This window comes from Haliotis rubra, unplaced genomic scaffold (genome assembly GCF_003918875.1).
Source record: "Haliotis rubra isolate DU_JTF1 unplaced genomic scaffold, ASM391887v1 Scf35, whole genome shotgun sequence".
Classification (NCBI taxonomy): domain Eukaryota; kingdom Metazoa; phylum Mollusca; class Gastropoda; order Lepetellida; family Haliotidae; genus Haliotis; species Haliotis rubra.
In genome coordinates this window covers 3,246,389-3,270,000 of record NW_025767024.1, presented here as the reverse complement: position 1 = coordinate 3,270,000, position 23,612 = coordinate 3,246,389, and the positions used below count along the sequence as shown (strand labels likewise).

The 23,612-nt window shown below is 38.9% G+C and overlaps 1 protein-coding gene and 1 long non-coding RNA gene across 2 annotated transcripts in view; one reads left to right on the top strand and one right to left on the bottom strand.

Annotated features, from left to right (window-relative positions):
• The window catches only part of LOC124284975, a 96,169-nt gene extending 83,133 nt beyond the window's left edge, over positions 1-13,036 (bottom strand). Inside the window, 1 exon segment of the mRNA XM_046721104.1 lies at positions 12,798-13,036. The gene's annotated coding sequence lies outside the window, so the exon portion shown is untranslated.
• A 4,735-nt stretch (positions 13,037-17,771) lies between these two features.
• Positions 17,772-23,612, top strand: LOC124285015. The gene is made up of 3 exons (XR_006900702.1): positions 17,772-17,782; positions 22,816-22,817; positions 23,516-23,612. It is a non-coding gene; the product is annotated as an uncharacterized LOC124285015 (long non-coding RNA).

The following is a 23,612-nucleotide window of genomic DNA, read 5'->3' as shown; positions in this document are numbered from 1 at the left end:
GGTGTCCCCGCCGTGATATTGCTGGAATATTGCTAAAAGCGGCGTAAAACCATACTCACTCACTCACTTACAAGGTATGGTGTGACTGGGATACTATTTAAGCAGCATCAACCCTCACTCACTCACTCACTCACTCACTCACTCAGTACCGCGCCCCTCAGTTCATGTCTACTCGTTTTTACGTACGCCATGCACATGCGTAGACGGAGTTCCAAGCGTTACGTACTATAATGAACAACCCTAAGCATTCGTTTATTTTCACAATTTTCGCCTTTAAGCTATGAGATGTTATAGCGGTCGGCTTCAAACGAAATCCACCCACCAATTTACTAGATAACGTGGTATGCCATTCACCCGGCTCAGAATAACTTGAAGTACACCCGATTTGTTGATACCCGATTTTATTACTGTATGGTTATTCTATCATACAAGGGCAGTATAACTATCCTCAAATGAAAGTTCTCTTTAACTTCTGGGGCAGTGGGGTAGCCTAGTGGTTAAAGCGTTGGCTCGTCACGCCGAAGATGAATCCCCAATGGGTACCTGTGAGGCTCACTGGTGTCCCCCGCCGTGATGTTGCTGGAATATTGCTAAAAGAGGCGTAAAACCAAACTCACTTACTCACTCACTCTTTAACTTATTTCGGGCAGTATGTAACAACATGCGCCATTAAAGGTCGGCGTTAAGATTACCGCTCCTAACAAAATCACTACTCCGATATTTCAGGGACGAATATGCTCCCCTTGACCAAACATGGGATTGGGTATTGTTGCTCAAGTTTTCAAGCAGTGGTTTGGCTGACCAACTTGGGTTTGCGGCATAAAACAATATGCATCATTCAGATGGTTATATTCAGTTATATATTTAAGTATCCCTTTGATAAGTTGAGCTGTATAAAGGTAATCATACCCCACAATCCCACTAGGTAATACACTGTATAATATCAATGAATTAAAGAAGCGGTCTTGCACTTCATATGTGTGTAGTTGGAAAGATCTTTGTTCGTTCGTTCTTAAGTATGTATGTATGTATGTATGTATGTATGTATGTATGTATGTATGTATGTATGTATGTATGTATGTATGTATGTATGTATGTATGCGTGCGTGCGTGCGTGCGTGCGTGCGTGCGTGCGTGCGTGCGTGTTTGTTTGTATGTTTGTTTGTCCGTTCGTTGTTCGTTCGTTCGTTCGTTCGTACGTACGTATGTATGTATGTATGTATGTATGTATGTATGTATGTATGTATGTATGTATGTATGTATGTATGTATGTATGTATGTATGTATGTATGTATGTATGTATGTATGTATGTATGTATGTATGTATGTATGTATGTATGTATGTATGTATATGTATGTGTGTGTGTATGTATGTATGTTTGTTTGTTCGTTCGTTCGTTCGTTCGTTCGTTCGTTCATTCGTTCGTTATGTATGTATGTATGTATGTATGTATGTATGCATGCTGTATGTATGTATGTATGTATGTATGTATGTATGTATGTATGTATGCATGTATGTGTGTATGTGTGTGTATGTATGCATGCATGCGTGCGTGCGTGCGTGTGTGCGTGCGTGCGTGCGTGCGTGCGTATGTATGTATGTATGTATGTATGTATATTTGTTTGTTTTTTTAGTGTTGTTGTTTTGTTCTTTTTGCGGGAGTGGGGGTGCAGTTAATCATTTCCTTCACATTATCACATATAATACCTGTCAGTCGCTCATTGTAAGCATGACACAGTGCCCAGACACGACCATGACATTAGTGACTTTAACTGATATTTGATAAGAAGGGATCGCAGGATATTATATCAAGGCCGATCGGGCAACAACCTTAGCGGTAATACATTCTTGTGCTTAATAAAAGGAATGGTTGTTTCATACGGGTATTGTATTACTTTTGCGCCGTCCTGTTTGCAATGTTTAATAGACTGTGTTTAATGAGTCGAACTGAATTAACAGCGACGCGTGTAGTTTTGTTTCAATGGTATAATCCGAGTGTTATATGAGTGTTATAACCAAACGTAGCTACAAGGTTATCTTATACGGGGATGGCATGGGGGTTTCTGGGGAAATGGAAGTCGGTATAACGAGAATAAACATTGCTTTACACTCTAAACCAATGATCAGTACGCTCCATCATAATAAATGACAAGTCCCTACAAGTGTCTTGATTTCGGTTCACTCATTATGGCACTATTAGCAATGGTGAACAGATTTACAGATAAAATAGAAAGCGACAAAATTATTTCAATAATTAAAGAAATCTGTATTGAAAACAGAGATTGTACGATTCCGATTATTTGCCGTTCTGCTGCTTTATGTTCAGCCTGGTGGTATTTGGGAGAGACGTCCCAAGGCGCGGCAATTCACTTCCAGAGTTACCTCCCTTATCTGTGCTTGCAGCCTTTGTTGGGGATTCGATGATTATGTTTATTGGTTTCTAAGCATCATATACGAGTTCATGGGTTAACCAAAATGATAAACACAAAAATCATTTCGGACTTCCCTACCACATCAACTTGATATGCAGTGATATGAAAAAAATATTGCGTTTATACACATATATAATATACTGAACTACAAAAGAAACGTCGCTTTTGAAAACCAAATGCAAAATTTTGTTTTTGCAAGGTGGTGTTTTTATTATGATTGTACCGTTTTGTTTACATGTTTTTCAATCCAAATTGACAGTTATTAGTATATTACCAACATCAGTTTGTTTTCTGATGAAAAAGCATATCGACCAAACGCACATGAAAAAGGCAGATATGGTAAAAGGTTCCGTATGACAATCGTGAAAATGAAAATGCACGTGCATGTCTGAACATCCCTACCAGCGAAAGCGAGTCCCAAACTCTCATGAAATCATTTTTGTTTTGACACAATCCCCATGGCACGACTTACGAGAGATCAGAGGAACCAAGTCTTGAGACGATTGCAAGTTGTCCAGACTGCACAGAGGGTAGCCAATCGTTTTAATGTTCATGTTAGGACAATCTACCGACTGCAGGAGTGGTATCAGGTCACTAACAGCATCCAAGACCATCCACGCAGTGGGCGACCTTCAGTAACATCGCAACGTCAAGACCGACAGATTGTGCGCCACCATCTGCAGGATCGCTTCCCCAGAGCGACGGAAACAGCACGCCATACTATTGTGACTACCAACAGACCCATCAATGCCGATACAGTGCGTCGACTTATGCGTGGTAGAAACCTCTGCTGTCAGAGACCATATCGTAGTCTTGTCCTCACCGCTCATCACCGCCAAAACCGACTGCAATAGGCAATTTAGCATCGAAATTGGCGTTATCGACAATGGAGAACTGTGCTTTTATTTAATGAAAGCCGATATTGTGTTTCGACAGTCCATGGCAGAGTGAGAGTCTGGCGAAGACGTGGTGAACTGTTTTCCAATGAGTGTATTCTTGAAAGAGACTCGTGGGGTGGTCCAAGCATCATAGTGTGGGGTGCAATCGGTCTGAACCAGTCAGTTGACACCGTGGTGTTCCAGAATCTTGGTCCAGGAAGAGGAAATGACGTGACAGCTGCTCGCTATATTGACTAAGTCATAAGACCCCACGTTGTACCACATTTTGGACGTTACAGAAATCACACCTCCCAGCAAGACAACGGTCGTGCCCACACTGCCAGAGCAACATTGGACTTCCTAAGACAACATGGCATCCAAAACCTACAATAGCCTGCACTCAGTCCGGATTTAAGTCCAATAGAACACCTTTGGGACGAGATTCAAAGAAGACTGAACCAAGGCCGACAACTGCGGCTGGACTCGATCAGGCGTTTCGCAGAGTATGGACCCAAGTGCCTATGGCCTTCATCAACCGGCTAATTCATTCCATGTACAGAAGATGCAACGCTGTCATCGATGCCCATAGAGGCCACACACAATACTGACTTTGAGGCATCTTAAAGGTACCATTTTTGGTGATTTTGTTTGTGTGAACTCTAAATGTGATTCCAGGAATTGTGTTAACCATAATTCGTCAAGTTTGAACTCAGTACTCGGTTTTATTGTTAATTAGAGTGAATTAAAGCGCGTGCTTTAGGAACCCGCTATCGGTGCGGCATTTCTTTTGTGGTTCAGTATATAATATAAAAAAATTAAAAACTAAAACTCGCACTCACTCAATTACAGCCTGCTTTTACATAGATAGATGTAATATGGCACCGGTACCTGGAATTGATATCCTATAAGCATACTAGATAACATCGCAGTGTGGTAGCCTATCGACAAAAAGCCCAGCATACTTTACATGATCTCACCGTAGTGTATTTACAGGATAATTACGTGCTGTCAGGTCACGTGACCTGCAACCTAAGGCCCTATTTCCAACACCCAACCTACTGACGCGAAACTTTTTGCCATACCGTTTGTTTTTAAGAGAGCGCTTCTCATCACATTAATTAAGCTGTTTTAAATCAAGTGTATATAGTATTTCGTTAACGGTAATATATACTGCGTGCAGGAACAAGAATTTCTAATGGTACTCGCAGCTGGAGGTAGACGGAATCGTGCAGTGCCTCTGATTGTTGGTGTTAAAACGAAATTATGGCTCTGCTGTATTTATATACTCAATGAAAATGCATTTACTGTTGGAATTTTAAGCACAACAGATCTTATTACATCCACTTTTTCACAGGCTGGACAAGGAGCATTTGATATTTTTCTAAGTTACGAAGTCTTAGGACGTGGCTAATGTTAAGCAACGGTATATGGTATGTGTTGCTTATGCCCCCTCCCAATACATAACGTAAGGATGCTAAACAGGAGTCATCGGATCATTTGTATAAATATAAGTGACGCGACACTTTTCATAATAATTAAAATGACCCTGCCAAAAGCAGAATTCCAACTGTTCACAAATATGTTTACGAATCACTATCAAATAGTGGTGGTACCAGGTATTTGTGTACAGATCAACCACGGTATTCCAGCAAACCTGGATTATGCAAAGCAGCGACTGATAGCTTGCGCAGCGAGATCGTTCTCGACCAGTGGGCCTGTCAAAAACACACGCAAAGGAAAGTCAATTGCTCATCTTGAAAAAGCACAGGGCCATATGGTACAAGTGTAAATGAGGAAATTATACAGGCTCTAAATGTTTTGGTGAAACTCAAGAGCTCGGGTATGGTGTTGAAATAACCGAGTCTGAACCAGACAATCTAGTGATCAAAAGCATGATACGTTGGGATACGATGAGATAAGCCTCTTTCGACAAGCATGGATTGCTGAAGATCAATTCTAACCCGGATCTTCACTGGTTTTTATTTTGCTAACGTTACAACAGGCTAAAACGACAGACACAACCGACAAACATTCAAACTAACTGCAGAAAAAGTGTCAAAGTACACCAATAGCATTAATCATACTTTAAGAGTCTTTTTGCATAGTATTACCATATCCATTACTCTTACTTTAAACGTTTTATGCGCTTTATTTACTTTACTATATTGTTCTTACTTACTATAATAGCTTTACTCATAGTTTACGAACATTATTACATATACTTTACTGTACATCATTACTCACACTTCACGTATCCTATGCCTGCTGTACTTGTATTACGATTACTCTTCTTGTGTTATGAACACTGTAATAACATTACATATACTTTAACAGCTTAACACATTATCACTGTGCTTTACTGTATGTCATTACTTGTATTTGAGACCGCCTCCGTGGTGTAGTGGTTAGAGCGTCCGCCCGGAGAGCGGGTCACGGGTCATACCAAAAGACGTTAAAATATGGTACTTGTTGGTCCCTGCCTGGCGCTCGGCATCACTGGGTACAACAAGGACTGGTCGGCTCGGAGTCAGTATAATGTGTCTGAGTGGGTATTCATGCTTAACTGCGGCAAGGTATCTCAGTGGGCTAGCACTATAAAAACAGCTTAAGTACAAGCAGCCACACTTACACACGCATGCACGTCGTCATATGAGTGAGACTTGTACTTGATAATGATTCATAAACACAGGCTCTGCATCATATCGCATGGCGTCAATCACTGGATTGCCTGGTCCAGACTCAATTGTTTACAAACCACATCGTACAACTGTAATACTGCTGAAGAAATACACTCTTATGATATGGTCAGAATTGTTCAGTCGACTCTGATTTTAGCAGAGATTTCTTTTGGACGTGGGAAAGGTCTTGTTGCTTCTATTGTCCTTAATATCACAAGGCATATTGCTTTAGTAGTCATTCACACTTGAGTACAATGAGCCCGACTCACTGTTCAGTAGCTGGATTCTTACTTTGCAAGTATTATTTATCTTTAATTAGTTTTACCGAAAATGGGTTAATATGATTGCCACGTTCTTATCAATACCTTTATAATTAACATATAAGTAGTGATTAGACTTTATTTGCAAAATTCATACTTCATAGCCTTTAAACAGACTAAGGGGTGGTGGGGTAGCCTAATGGTTAAAGCGTCCGCTCGCCACTCCGAAGACCCGGGTTCGATTCTCCACATGGGTACAACGTGTGAAGCCCTTTTCTTTTGTCTCCCGCCGTGATAATACTGGAATATTGCTAAATGCGGCGTAAAACTATACTAACAACCATTATCTGGAGAGAAGGGTGTACTGATTCGTAACCACACAGGGAGCAGTGTTCCTTAACATGTATAAAATGTCGTACCGTAGGAACAAGCCATGACGTGGTTACTAACACGTTGTTGACAAAGGCCTTATAGCGTGTTAAACTGCCCCCCAGCTTGCACTTCGAAATATTGACGTATAGTAGGTCTTCCCTACTCCCTGCCGTTCTATAATCACCATGGTTCGTTATGAACCTTGTCTGACATGTCGCATAAACACTTAGCGTCATTTTCTTCCCACCAAGCCCAGCGTTGATCTTAATGGGCGGTCAGTACCAAAGAAAAACAGTCCCTTGACCCTGTCCAGTGAAGCCAATATTTCATATCCGAGTCACTAAACTAATAACCTGCGGGTGTCGATAAAACTTGCCCAATTGTTATCTACCATTTTATATTACATCGTTACATTCATTTTGACGGAGGGGTTATATTTCCAGTTGAGAAGGTATGTATATTGGCTTAGCAGTTATTGTAAATAAATTATTTGATATCTACTTTCGTTTGAATAGGCACCACGCTGAACACATGTTTTCTTTTTAAGATTGTGTGTTTACATTCTAAAGACGGATACAATCGTGAATTGACATGTTCACCTTATCAGATGAAAACGACGTGATTCGTGTCCATTTCACTGAATGTCATGTATATATCAAAAGGCAATATGACCGCGCTGAACTCAATTGCGTGTGTTGTATCAGCTATATTGCATTTACGAGGAGCCCTAACGTGTAACTAAATATTACTTTTGCTAATGCTTTAAATATCAAGCAATCATAGTTATAAATCTCACGATTACTTGTAACGATCATGTAATAGTGAATTGAGCAATTGAAATCGTTAGGTTAAAATAGGTGCACATTTTTCAACTGGTAGTGAGTTTAGTCTTACGAAATGGGCTTCACACATTCCCCAGTTGATAGGTTTGGTCAAATGTCGTGCGTAAAAACATTGTCAAGGAACAACTTTAATTATCTTTTTCTGATGCAGCCTGATACAAAGTGTAATCATGAATATGGACAATCGAACTCCGTTAATCGGAATCCCTGACTTGCACACGTTATCATTCATGAACGGAAGAGCGGTGGGGTAGCCTAGTGGTTAAAGCGTTCGCTCGTCGCGCCGAAGACCCGGGTTCGATTCCCCACATGGGTAAAATATGTGAAGCCCATTTCTGGTGTTCCCCATCGTGATATTGCTGGAATATTGCTAAAATCGGCATAAAGCTAAACTCACTCACTCACTCATGAACGAGTACCGGGAACTTCAGAAGGGAAATTCAGCGGTATTTAACCATTAAGTGCTTTACGTGAATAATCTGCACACAAAAAGTTCGCTTACTACGACCGAAAACAAACTTTAGTAATTAACGAGAAATCAACCCATAATAAACGGAGTGGGAGTTTACTGAACGGTTTTATAAGGATAAAGAAGGTTTTCACCACACATCCACGGTGTATCACGGTGTTTCAGCACCGTGTGCTACTTCTATAACGAACACGCTTATAGTGGAATAACGGATATTACGAACTGTTCTTATTTTTGTCTTGACCATTGTATTTTAGTCGAAATGCTTACATAACGAAGTACGGTTATAACGAACTGGAATTAAGGGTCCCTTTGAGTTCGTTATAACCGTAGTAACTGTATTTTGAATTATTTACGTCAATTACATTATAACACAACGCACACACGCACGCACGCATACACGCACACACGCACGCTGTCATGTCTATGTATCTGGTTGAGTGACTAACAAATATGTCGGCACCAGAAAAGATATATGAGTAAAAAGACACCTTCATTATCTTTCTGAAGGATCGGTAGATTACATTACAAGGTTTCAGTGACTCAGAAAAAGGTATGCTCACGGAGGTGTAACTGAGAAAGCAATTATTAACATGTTCAGTTCAGTAACCATGGCCAACATGACCTGTCAAGTGCGTGTTGCCATGGGCAGAGCAATTACATCAGTCGGTATCGCACGGGAGTGGTGTGGTGATGACGTCATAAAGAATATAGAATCATAAACAATCAAATTTTAAGCCTATTAGGTTGTTCGACTAAAGAGGGTTACAAAACAATGAGACAATTCTTTTTGTCTGCGATCGTATCAGATCAACTGCTATTGCGTCTCGTTGTTAATATGGACAATCCAAATGACATCGGGTCTTCCCAACTTCGAGACAAGCGGAGTTTAAATATTTTGCTGTTTAAACGGTAATTTATACAGGCGAATAACAGTACGGCGTCTCAAACATAGAGTAAAAGGTTACATAAAGTTAAACGAGATTTTGGGGGAAGATGTATGGTAACGCATTGATAGTAATGAATGTTCTTTTGTGAACATTCGTGCGTATGATTGATTTGTAATACTGTGTATACGATTGACTGCATTGTTCTGTAACATAGTACTATTCACTCGTGGTGTTGAGAGTACGACTGATATCGTGTGTATGATTGACTTGTAATACTGTGTATACGATTGACTGCATTGTTCTGTAACATAGTACTATTCACTCGTGGTGTTGAGAGTACGACTGATATCGTGTGTATGATTGACTTGTGATAGCGTGTAAACGATTAACCTGTGATGACGTTTATGATTTAATTGTGACAGAATATGTATGATTGATTTGTGATAGCGTGTGGACAATTAACTTGTAATATCGTGCATGATTCACTTGTAATATTGGTATTATACTATATTATTATGAAATCGTGCATATCTTCTTATCACATTACTAAGTGAGTGTGTCAGTCAATGTTTATTTCAGGCCCGATAATAGAGATTTAATCTATATCACGGCGGTCTGCAAATAAACGATCGAGCTTGTCGGCGGACAATGTTTGTTTGTTTGTTGTTTAACGCCACTCAACAATATTCCAGCTATATGGCGACAGTCTGTTTATAATCAAACCAGACAATCCAGTGATCAACAGCATGAGCATCGATCTACGCGACTGGGATACGATGACATGTGTCTACCAGTAAACCAATCCCGTTAGTCGACAAGCATGGGTTACTGAAAATCAATTCTATCCCGGATCTTCACGGGTATCGACGGACAACGCAACACAACGAACCAGTCACATAATGCCACCGATCCCCATTTGTCCCTTACAACCAGCATGGGGTACTGATACCTAGTGTACCTCGGAGAAGTTGAATAAGAATCGGAAGACGTATACATTACATAGATTTCCTCCTAAAACCTGTGTGAGCTTGAATGTATGTGTTGAAACTCTAATGTAATTTGGACTATGCCGTGAGGGCAATGTTCACAAAGAGAATTAGGATATAAAGTTTTATAATTTGTTAAATATTACATTAATTGATCTTTAAAATTGTAGTATGATTTGAAATAGGTTTTGAGGTTTATTGTCATTGAGAAACTTATTTACACAACTGGCAATCCTAGTATCTTAATGACTACTTCACAAAGAAGAAAATATACTGGCGTACATAAGAAAGTACACACCTAGTGTTTTGGGACTATTTCCCATTAAAACCATAAATATTTTGCTAGCAATGTTGTAAGTGGGTACAATATCTGTGGTGTTTTGGAAACACTTGCACAGTGTTTGTTACAAGGCAGAATCAAAACACATTTTAAATATTAATGCTGTTTTCAAGAAAATATTTTACCAAAGAATCAGGTGTATACTTTCTTTTGAACGTCAGTTTATTATGTGATCTTTAAAGTTTCTTAATGTATTTTTATTTCCATCAAAGGCACTGACAAAATACAGTTACAGAACGATTAGATAATATCAAAGAACGTAAAGAGGGCTTTATCTTTAAAATATTTAGTATATCATGACAAGGTTTTCATGTCAAGAGTTTTAAATTTCTGAGAGCGTGCGCATTTCTTTAGTTAGTGTTGGAAAACTATCTTTGTCTTGAATTATCATGAATTAGGCATCCTGACATGAAACGCAACTCGCCTTCTATTGATCATTTGCTCACACAAAATAAGATCTAAGGGTTGCGATTGCGTCTCCTTGACACAAACGTTGAATATAATTATAAATCAGTGGAACAGCTCAATAACGTGTTGATTTGTTTCCAGAATAGCCCGAAAGAAAACTATTAACTGCTAACCAGTTAGCAGCTGGGCCTCGTTCCTCAAAACGATCGTAGCGCTAAGATGATCGTAACTTCCATACTTTAACATAGACTTACGACTGTCGTAGCGCTACGATCGCTTTGAGAAACGGGGCCCTGGAATAGATGTGGATTCGGCTGATTGTTTTACGTCTTCTAATAACATTTGAGGTCAAAACAAACTGGTGACACAGACCAGTTGCAATTTGATTCTAAAATGTATGGGGAATTTAGTGATGCATTTTTCAAAGCTGAATATGAAATATACGTGATGTAATAGGCGTCTCAATACCGGCCTTCGCGAAACGTGATATTGTAAACACTATCCAATATGGCGGAAAGCGCTCTACGGCGTTCGTGTAAGTGCATTTTCGAAAACATCCCAACCGATTCTAGATTCATCGGCAACGTTTCAGAATTATAATTAGCGATTTCATGTAAAACTGATATCAGTGATCATGAATATGTTATTTTTGAAATTCAATAGTCCCAGTAATTATCCGATTTTCACATTTCAAAACATACAGCAAATAACGCTGTGAATCGCGATTTCGTACTGTGTCAAAAATGGCGACATTTTCGATGAAGCCTATTTTGAAAGGTCATTTTCAGCACTTGAGCTTTGTCTAAAATAATAGTGGATGGTATCAAGAAACAGGAAATTTCCCGCAGAATTCGAAACTGTGAAGTGTATTTGTGTGCGTGGGATATTTTGATTTTTATTGCACTTGAAATTGAGGGTTGAAGGGGAAGGACATATATGTCGCTGTGGCATCCAGGGGGTTAAGGAGGCCCAATGCAAATATAGAAACAATTACTGACAACACTATGGTGCAGTACATTTTTATACACTTTGACATTTATGTTACTAATACACTTTCTGAAAGATTTTGATTAAAATTGATTACTATACTTACAAATTCATTGCTTTGAGATAGGCAAGTTTTAAATCGAACATTCATAGTCTCTTCAAACAAAAGAGTTTTTCAAATGTGCCAAGTCCCGTTACACGTAGAAGATTCTTCGACTAGTCTCGCAAGTGTTTAGGTTTCAAAGCTACAACAACAGGGGTATAAGAATGGAATACTTGGTACCAATGCTACCATGTCGATGTTACTAACACATAAATATACTCATGGCAATAATGGTTGTCAGCCCCTTCTCCTCCCCAACCCCACACACACCTCACACCCACACCCCACACCCCCTCTCCAATTAAAACAGTTGAAGGGGGTGACAACCATTATTGGCATGAAAGACGTATCTACTAACGTTGACATGAAAGGATTTTGGTAAAATCAGTCAAAGCCCAAAGCACACGTTTTCTCTGAATTAAAATATTTGGTTGTTTTAATTAACAACTTAAGTATACAAAAAATGGATTCATAAATATAATAAATATTATTATGAAATAATTAATATACGAATGTACTTTAATAATGAGAGTGACCCACCTTATAAACTTCAACCCTCTTTATCCAAAGAATCCACGAAAACTATATCATGGTTTGACGACTTTTATACAAAATATCCACAAACTGAAAGGGGTCCGACTGTGAAGTACTGATGTAATATCCGAATGTGAATTCCGTCTGTAAACTCCGAATGTTAAGTCCGACTGTAAACTCCGAATGTGAATTCCGACTGTAAACTCCGAATGTTAAAGCAGGATCAGTAAAATATGTTATGTTTATTTTACCATTTCCACCTATAAAAAAGTACACTTTCACTTAACGTGTTCAAACACTGAATGTATAACGTTACGTACTGCGACGGAAATATATAAGTAATTTGGTAATTGTCACCGGGTTCATAAGACAAGTAATTATATGCTCATATTGCAGCTGGCTACAAACATGCTGTATGAAACATCACGCAAAGAGGTCTGAGTATTGAGGAGACCTTCTCAAACTGTGGGCGATTTTCTGTATCCAACCTTTCATCTATCGGGAGATTCCCTTTCATTCAGAGATCGCGTGCTGGGGCAATACTCACGACAGCACTTGACGTTACAAGCAAGGAGAATATACTTATCATTATAATCTCGACAGCAAATGAAACTTACCGTGTCTGTATTAATGACTCCCCGTCACCGTGCGCCGATAACGAGATACTGTTATCAAGCCTCCCGCTTTCAAAGACACCCGTTCTCGGATTCCACGTCCACTACAGAAAAAGCTCTGGTATATCCTGGTATATACCGTTATAATCGCCCAGTAGGCGATCGTCCTTTGCTCTTACGTTCATTCGTCACACCCCCTGTGAATTTGTATACCTGTGACTCTGTTTACACAGGGAGGCCATTCGACATGTGTAATAACATTATTGAACAAGTGACAAATGAATAAATAAAAAGATCCGTCAGCTAAAATCAATAATATAGTACCCAAGAGTCGGAGGTTTATTTAGTTCATTCGCTATTAGTAGAGCGTTAGTGTTCATTTAAAGTTGGGGCGGTGCGGTAGCCTAATGGTTAAAGCGTTGGCTCGTCACGCCGAAGACCCGGGTTCGATTCCCAACATGGGTACAATGTGTGAAGCCCATTTCTGGTGTCCCCCGCCGTGATATTGCTGGAGTATTGCTAAAAAAGCGGCGTAAAACCATACTCACTCTCTCACTCATTTAGTTGGTTGGTTGGTTGATATGTTGTTTTACGTCGCACTCAGCAGTATTCCAGCCATATGGTGGTGGTCTGTAAATAATCGAGTCTGAACTCAACACAACTCAACTCGAGTCTGGACCAGTTAATCCAGTGATCAACAGCATGAGCATCATTCTATGCAATTGGGAGACGATCATGTGTCAACCAAGTCAGCGAGCATGACCATCCGATCCCGTTAGTCGCCTCTTGCGAGAAGCATGGGTTACTGAAGATCAGTTCTAACCCAGATCTTCACGGGTTTGATATCCTTTAAAATATGAGATATAGGTGTGCATCTATCGTTGTAATCAGATATATAGTCTGTCTCACAGTCCCTGAACCTCGTTGTTATCCCTACTGACTAGCCCTTCCTGCAATGCTAAAGCCCCAGCTGAAGCAAGTCTAGATAGATTTCCTCAATCTCTCATCACACTGGGGCTCCTTTTCAATTTAAATGGGCTTATTCGTTGCTTTCAAAATTATATATGTTCAGAGGTGAGGTGAGGTGAAATTGGGTTTTACGTCGTGCTTGAGAATATTTCGCTCATATGACGACGTTCATGCGTGTGTATGTGTATGTGCGGCTGCTTGTACTAGCCCAGACTTAAGCTGGTTTTATAGTGCTAGCCCACTGAGATACCTTGCCGCAGTGAAGCATGAATACCCCTCTCAGACACATTATACTGACTCCGAGCCGACCAGTCCTTGTTGTACCCATTAATGCCGAGCGCCATATTTTAACGTCTTTTGGTATGACGCGGCCGGGGATCGAACCCGCGACCTTCGCTCTCCGGGCGGACGCTCTAACCACTACACCACGGAGACGGTCATATATATTCAGAGCGTTAGTCTATCAGGTATACTTCCGTTCCCAATTCTAGTGGTTCTAATGGTTAATGCGTTCGCTCATCACACTGAAGACCAAGGTTTTAGTCCCTATATGGGTGCAATGCTGGAATCCCATTCCTGGTGTCCCAAGTCGTGATATTGCTGGAATATTATTAAAAGAGACGTAAAACCTCCTCACTCACTCCACTATCAACGTCAGTTCCCTGTACGATGGATATACCCTTAATCACACAGCACTTACACACACAACACTTTCAAAACCAATGTTGGAAACGAACCCGCAACCTGTTCATTAGTAATACTACATACCCTGCCGAAACTGCTGACGTCGCAAGTTTTGTGTAATCACTAGTATTTTAGTTTTCTTTAACGATACACTCAGCAGTTTTCCAGCTATACGACGGAAAATGAAACGAAAATGAATGATCTTTTAAAGGCTTATTAAAGACTACTTTGGTGATATTTGTAGAGCTAAACAATCTTACAACCTCTAAGAGCAAAGTAAATTTTATGTTGTTTTTATACCCGGCCGAATTTACATAGATAAACATTGCAACATGTTCTTATCTTCCTAGTGATATAGACCCGTGAAGATCCGGGGTAGAATAGGTCTTCAGCAACCCATGCTTGCCACAAAAGGCAACTATGCTTGTCGTAAGAGGCGACTAACGGGATCGGGTGGTCAGGCTCGCTGACTTGGTTGACACATGTCATGGGTTCCCAATTGCGCAGATCGATGCTCACGCTGTTGATCACTGGATTGTCTGGTCCTGACTCGATTATTTACAGACCGCCGCCATATAGCTGGAATATTGCTGAGTGCGGCGTAAAACTAAACTCACACTCACTCACAGTGATATAACAATGTCCCGTGTGCACCGTAGTATCTGACAAGATACTAAATCATGATATTTCAACCGGAAATATTCTTTGAATAATTCAATGCTTTTTTTCCGAGGATTCCGGGACAGAATTGTGATTGGGTATGCTTTTATGCCGCTTTTAGCAATATTTCAGCAATCTGACGACGGGAGACAAAAGAAATGGGCTTCATACATTGTACCTATGTGGGGAATCGAACACGCGTCGTCGAACCCTGAGGAGCGAACACTTTAACTATTAGTCTATCCCATCGCCCCTTAGTCTGCTTGTGGAGAGGGTCTTCAACAACATATACCTGTAAGAAGCGGCTTAATGGATCACGTGGCTCGGTGACATTGTGGATTGCGTGTCAACCTAGCGGGCCATGGGGTAGTCTAGTGGTTAAAGCGTTGGAGCATCACGCCCGGGTTCGATTCCCCACATTGGTACATTGAGTGAAACCAATTTCTGGTGTCCCCCGCCGTGATATTGCTGGAATAGTGCTAAAAGCAGCGTAAAACTACACTCACTCACCCAGTCAACCTATCCTGTTAGGTGGATCGATGCTCATAATACTGATCACCGTATTGTCTGGTCCAGATTACGGTAGCGATGCCGACGGTCTCAGTTGTGAAGAGAACAGAGCGTCTGCGCGGAGAGCGGAAGGTTGGTGGACAATGGTGGTTCACCTCCAGGATACGTCATAACAAAATACGTTAAAGTATGGTACTTGATGTTACTCTGCCTTCCGCTTTGCGTTGTGCAGTGGTGCACGATCAGTGGCGTCAGTCAGTCTTAAACATAGGTGTATTCAGCTTTCAGGGAGTGTGATCCCTGTTCTCTTTGTTTTGTTTTGGGTTTGTTTGTTTTTTGCCATTGGTCTCTAAACGGTTAGTTAACTCGTTGAGATACTGCTCAAAGCTGTGTATAAACTTCACTCACTCACTCACTTGCTCATTCATCCACCCACCACTCACTCACTCTCACACTCACATGCTGACAATATTCTTTAGCCTGTAACAACTAGTATGCGTGTTTCCAAGTCATTGTTAATTTTAGCCTGTAACAACTAGTATGTGTGTTTCCCACCTCATTGTTAATTTGTTCCAAGAAACTTCCTTTGTCTAAATGCAAAACCAGGGAAGTACCAGTTCAAAACACAAGCCTGAATTGCAGAATAAAGCCTGATCAATATGTCTGAACCGAGGCAGCCAACAGAGTTTAAATATGCATATAACCTCGAACGTCCTGGTTTAAATTCAACTTCCTTGTCAACACTCACATCTATATACATCATTCCTGTCCTTTTAAACCACCACCAGCTGAATGGGGCAGTGTTATTGATTGGGTAGACTAACGCTTAGTCTCTGAATATATATAATTTGACAGGTAACAAATAAACCCATTTAAATTGAGAAAGGCAGCCCCATGTGGTTCGGATGGGAGATTCTGAACCTGGAGAGCCGGAAATCTAGACTTGCTCCATCTAATATGGCTTTAGCATTGCATGGGAGAAGGCGAGGCAGTATAATGTGGAAAAATAATGTGGTTCAGGGACTGTCTGGGCTAGAGCACAGACTATTCATTGTGTAACTCTGTTCTCAAGTGTAAAACACTTTCCAGTAGAGAAGTTGTGGTGTGCTACATTTAGACTGAGTTCTGGAAGGTACTCCAGGATACATTCCTATGGGCCTTTCTTCTATATTCTGACCCAGACAATGGAGACTCTTCTGGAGTCTTTGTTAAGTATACAAGGTGAGCAAACTCATCATTCTATTACAGGCCTAAACTGTGCATTTAATAAGGGCTGTTTATTTGTTTGTTCTTCAACACCACACTCAGCAATATTCCATCTATATGGCGGCAGTCTGTATAATTATAATCAAATCTGGACCAGACAATCCAGTGATCAATAGCATGAGCATCGATCTGCGCAATTGGGATATGACATATGTCAAGCAAGTCAGCGAGTCTGACCGCCCAATCCCATTAGTAGCTTCTTACAAGCGTGAGCAAAATAGCCCATGTGTGACCATGTTTGAAAGTAGTTCAGATAGATCTTGGAATGTCTGCTTAATGAACAAGGAATTCACAAAAGTCACCAACCTCATTTTAATCAGATCAAAATGCTTTTCACAGCAATAGTGAGAACTAAAAAATAATTTTAGATAGAAGCAGTGCCAATTTACATTTATCAAGGGGTACACAAAGTCTGCAGTCTAGACGACCAGTTATCCGACATCCATTTTTTGTGGAAGTCGCGGTGGCTGAGCGGGACAGGTGGCTGATTTTGTGTTATGGCGACTAGGTGCCTGACTCTGAGGGTGTGGGTTCTAATCCCAGATGGGAATCAACCCAACAAAAGTACTAGAATCTGTACTTTACTGAAAAAGTGTAATCCCAAACATGACATGTGTTACAGATAGAAATCTGACTGCTGAATTTGTTTTATTTTTGTACTCATAGCAACATTCAAGCAACATATTGGTGACATTTAGTTAATTTTTACAATTAAGAAAGGGCTTCACACATTGTAATGACTACAGATAGAAAGTGATGCTAATCTTGATTTCTAATACACAATCAAGACCCATTGGTGAAATCGAACCTGGGTCTTCGGCGACACTTTTACCCGAGACCCTGATGATGTTGATCCATTTATGAATCGAGATCCTTCACATCAAATTGCAGCACCTCAGGTGACTAGGCCAACCGATAACCCGGGCGTGAAAAGAACACAAACTCTGTAATTCAGTTAAGTAGTTTATTGTATATTGCATATGACAATATATCAGATCCCACACCTTGCCTGTTCATCTAGAACAATATTGCACATAACACGATTACACTGTGATAATAGTCAATAACACCTAGCAGTCAATTCTTGCTGTAGCATGTTATGATTCTCCATCCTATCTTCCGTTCTATGCTGCCCTAAAGATTAAATCTAATCTATGTGGAATGACACAAGCATTATCATTTCGTTTGCTATCCAATCTGAAAAACTGTAATTAATTTCATAAGAGAAAATCCTATCTGTACAATAAATCAATAAAACTGTCATCTGGACCTAGAGACTGGTAAGCCAATCCAAAAAATTGGAAAGCCGATATGGAAAAATGATAAAATTTCACTAGAAAGCTGGCCAGCCAAACTAGAAAAATGTTAAACCACATCCAGAATACTTGTAAACCAAGCCAATTCTGGAAAAGTGGAATGCCTCACTAAGTAAACTAGTAAACCATACCTAAGAAACTGGTAAACCGAACTTAGAAAGCCATTCAAACATGGTAAGTCAAATGAACTGATTGGTAAGCCAGGTCTTGAATGGAAAGCCTGGTCTAGAATGATAAACCAGGTCTAAACACCTGCCTAGAAATAGTGATAAACATTCCATAAAGTTTGTCATAACGAGGTGATGTGGAGAAAAAAGCTGTTAGGAAAAATAATTCAATTGAGAGGTGAATATTTGGTTTGGTGAAATAACAAGGCATCAGTGTAGGCTCTGGATCGAGTTGACCCATTCTGTAACATGACAAGCAGGACGATCCCTGTTGATGAGTAAAATCTTACACCAAAGCAGCCAGGCAATCATTATGACTTGGGAAAAACAGATGGAGGTCATTCACCACAACCATCTTCACTTCAGGAATCCAAACTGGTTCAGGCTGCCTAGGAACAGCATCGTCAGGAACCAATGAACCAATGGAAACAATATTTGAAAAAATGTAAGCTCTTTCTGTTGAAGGATAGTGGAATACACGATATGATGCAAGTCCAATCTCATTAAAATCAGATCCTTTACCGATACAATACCTCTCTCTTTGAAGACCTCTACTCGATGCTCATGCTGTTAATCACTGGACTGTCTGGTCCAAACTTGGCTTCAACACCTGTTTCAAACTAATTTTACAGGAGAAGAAATTCTGGAGTGATTGTTTCATTTCTTTCATTTCACATGTGAATCTTTTCGAAAAACTGCCAGATAGGATTCAAAGCTGGCTCAACAAGTCAACCTTAACATCCCGATTCTCGAAGACTAACATATAGACAAACTGTATCATGTGTGCTATTCTGATTATGATTATGCTAGTTCGAGTTGGACAAAATGTAGCTGAATTAACTGACATACCTATGGCTAAAACTGATAGTTATACAAATGAAAAATCAACTAAAAAATTCATTACTTGAGTGTGGTCAATGAAATTTTTGAATGGCTTTTATGATTAATACATTAAAAAGGAGGGTATTTGTTATATCAATTTCTTCATTATAAGGAACACAACATTTGTCTCCTACTCCATCCATGTGATGTGAAGGACAATGAATATACTCCAAAATGTTGCGTAACTTATAATAAAGAACCATGACATCCACAAATTACTACATGTGGTCGAAAAAAGTAAAAATAAATCTCAATTAAAAGATACGAACCTCAAATGACACCAAAATGAAAAAACCCATTCCTCTTTCTAAACAACTAGCACAGGATTTGAGATGACAGGTTACATCTGAACATCACTTGACGATGTAATCTTGAAATCTTCATCCCGACACTTAGAAAAGGCTTAAAATGTACAATACATCAGTATGGAATGAGAAAGCAAAGCAACACAGTAGCTTCCTCTGTCTGTCAGCATAATCGGGCCAACGATTTCATATTCTTGGGATAGGCTGCAGGGATTCCTTTACAATTAATCCATACCTCTATGTTGGAAAAAACATGATTGATTGTCATTCCCTTAAAGCAATCTATTACACAGCAAGGAATGTTGGAAATAAACAATCTGATGTATCAAGCATTTGGTGATATCTACACAAGCATAAACTATGATGAAAAATAATTAAAGCATTAAAAAATAAAAAAATCTTTTTTTGTCAGAAGGAACGATGATGTTTAAAGAAGCACTTTCCATCGCTTGAATAATTGAACTTTTTAGCTGAGTTTAGCACAAACACCTCAGTCATTAGTACAGACTCATAATATATGATATATACTGACAGAAAAAAATAAGGGAACACCACTTCATCGTAGTGTTTCTTTCTCTTTTCCCAGACTTTCACAACAATGGAACACAAAGCTTGTAAAGAAACCTGGTAAAGAATAAGGAACGCTTGTACTTTCAAATGTTCCCTTATTTATTGCCCTCAGTATATATATCATATCCGAATTCAATCCCCTGATAAGGTAGGCAACACAAAACTCCTGTCATTTCTCACTGATGGCATTATCAATTCTATCAAAAAAATATTTAATTCATTTGAAAATAGTGATAAATAACCTTTCAAACATTAGCAAACAGATTAGCCAGCCTTAAGTTCAAACATAATCGATACATTCTTTTAAATTTAACTGAATAAAAATTTAAAAGTGAGAATTTAGTAAAATCTTTCAAGAGCACTCAGAATTTAGTACTTAACATGATAGCAGCTTCCAAGCATGCGTGGATCCTTGATAAAGTACAAATACGTAGTACTACAGTCTACATTGTCTTGTATATATGCTTCACAGATACATTTAGCATCACATACACTAGTCCAACTGTGGCTACAATGTCTACAAGGCTACAGCTGATATGATAACTGACCTGAAGAGTCTCAACACTTTAATACTGAAGTTACACTGGAGGTAATGAGAAAACATACACTGAGTTACATCATTGAATATTGTACATACAATGCCCCAATAAAACCTATCTGGTCAATCAGCATTTTCATCATTATATCATTTTCAAATTATCTCTTCAAGTAATCATCGAACTACTTTTGTTAAACACACCTTTGTCATATTTCAATCATATATCTGAGTATATTATTTAAAAAGTTGAAGAAGAAATCAAAAATGAATTTTGAATATTTTTTCCACTGTAATTTATACTTATTTTTAACCCAAGAGTCCATGGCCGCCCTGCAAACAATGTAAACCTTGATTTATTTTTTTTACACAAGTAGGTTGAGTTTTTTTGTAATTCTCTTCCAGCAAATAAAACTGGATAATTTGTATCTAATTTTGTCAGTTTGCAGGGTCCCAGTTAAATAAATATAAGATCCAAAAAACAAAAAGGGTTGGTGTAAATATTTTTAAGTGACAGATTTTTTTTATGCTAACAGCAGTAAATAAATACAGAACTTGGGTATATTCATTTACATATATTCAACTCAATATACATATGTGATAAATGTCAACTTTTTAACTAAAAGAACAAAAATAAACTTTACAAAATTAAAATGTTCTTAATATACAGTTGTAATATTTGATATCACTTACCCTCAAATCTAATACATCTTTGGAATACTTTGAAGAAAACTCCAGAATTCAACAACTTCCAACACAGTACTGTGGTAATTATTACTAGATAAACAATATATACATAATAGTGGAAACAAATAAAAACAAATATAGATATTACATATCTCAGCTGTATACCAAAACTGTACATTAGGCCAGGCTAATTTTATTTCTAGTTTTACAGATTTTTGTCCTCAGATAACCAAAAGGCAGGAGGGAAAAATATATAAATAAAATCACCAGTCAAAGTAATATTCCTTCTAAATATTAAAAGTATTTTACTTTTGGTAATTTGTGAAGTGTATATGGGACAAAAAACAATACATAACATTTTCTTGTAAGTTTACATTATTGGCCCATAAAAACATTAATATTTTATTTTTTGAGCAGGGAATTTTTTTTTTTTTTCTTATTCTTGAAAAAATACGACCAGCGGATCAGTAAAACAAGAAATATAATTGGTCTGGCCTAATGAGAGAAAAATAATTCTGAAAATGTTTCTAAAATCGTAATCACTGAATACACTCACAGTTTTGTCTTGTATTTTATTTTTTAAATGCATACAATAAAATATTCACAAGTCCAGATTCTTTCAAGAATCTCATATTAATACTCTAAACTTATTTTCCCCCTCAAGAATATTCAAATATACAAAATTCATTTGCAACTGTGAACTTAAGCAGTTATGAGAAATGAAAATACAGAAAAAACAGTAAAAAACAAAAGTATTAGCAGCATCCAGAAAGGGAGGTTGATGTACTGTTTTACGTGTACAAGCAACTGTGCCGACAGCTACGTAAAGCGCGTGAAACCTCTTCAGCACAATTCAACAGGAATGTAAATGGTAGGTACAATGGTGTCTTGTAAAATGGTGTATATGATACTACGCAGCTAAATGACAAATATGTACATTGATCAACAGGAAGAATGTTCTGGCAACAGTCTAACACTGCAAAGAATATGTGTGGAATCTGTCAGGAACCTGACATAATGCAGCAAAGAAACTTCAATGGAAGCATCGTCTTCCAAAGAATCTACTGGCAATAAAGGAAGCATCGACTTCAAATGATCTACTTCCCAGGGTAACATTACTTAACTTTGAAACCCTTACAGATTTGGGCCAATTTTCACCAACCCGTTACCATATAATTTCAACCTGATATAGAATAAATTCAAAATATTGAAATATAAAATAATGCTTGTTTTAATCTCTTCGGAAAACATATCAATATCAATAAGGAACTGTTATCTTACATGACTTAAGTACATTCACATTATGCGACTTTTGTATGAGAGTATGTTAGGTTTAACACCATTTTGAACAGGAGAATTAAGTGGCATCACTGTTAGCGAGTTTGATGGGGGAAAGCCCAAACTAACGCAAGCCATTGACAAATACACCTTTGTTGAAACCAAAAACCATGGGTATGGTACTGCCAAGAGATGTAACAAACCACCTACATCAAGTATCACTACATAGCGATAATTGAGCCACAAGATGGTATCCATAGCAGTATTAAACTGGCACTACTTTTAGTAAAAACCATGTGGTCTACTTATCAACCTGTTTGAGTTTAGCGTATCTACCTGGCTAATAAACAGCTCCTTCTAATTGTATTATGCAGTTTTAACATTTTTGTGACAGTTTGTCAAGACATGCCATCCTAGGTAGCTGCTGAAAAACTTTGGAAAGATTACTTCTGGAAAATTGACATTCGTCCATACGCTAGTCCATACACTGGTAGGTGTATTGTGAACCATATCATCAAGTGAACGTTCTCAGTTCATCGATAAGTTTGTGAATCTCAACACCTCTAAATCTAACAGTTTAATGCTCACAGTGAGGACTGACTGACTGAGTTTGGTTTTACGCCGCTTTTAGCAATATTCCAGCAACATCACGGCAGGGGACACCAGAAATGGGCTTCACACGTTGTACCCATGTGGGGATTCGAACCCGGGTCTTCGGCGTGACGGGCCAACGCTTTAACCACTAGGCTACCCCACCGCCCCTCACAGTGAGGATGGGAACAGTGCCGACATTACTGAATGTCCCCAACTACTGTTACCCTCCTAGGTCAATGACCGCTTGTCAACTCGTCAATGAACTGTTACCCGATAAAGTCATCTAACACCTTTCAAGTCCAGCAGACATCAAAACAAATGATGCCAGCTTTGAGAAATGAGATATAAGATACAAAGCTGAGAAATAATATGCAAATCAAAATGAACGATACTGT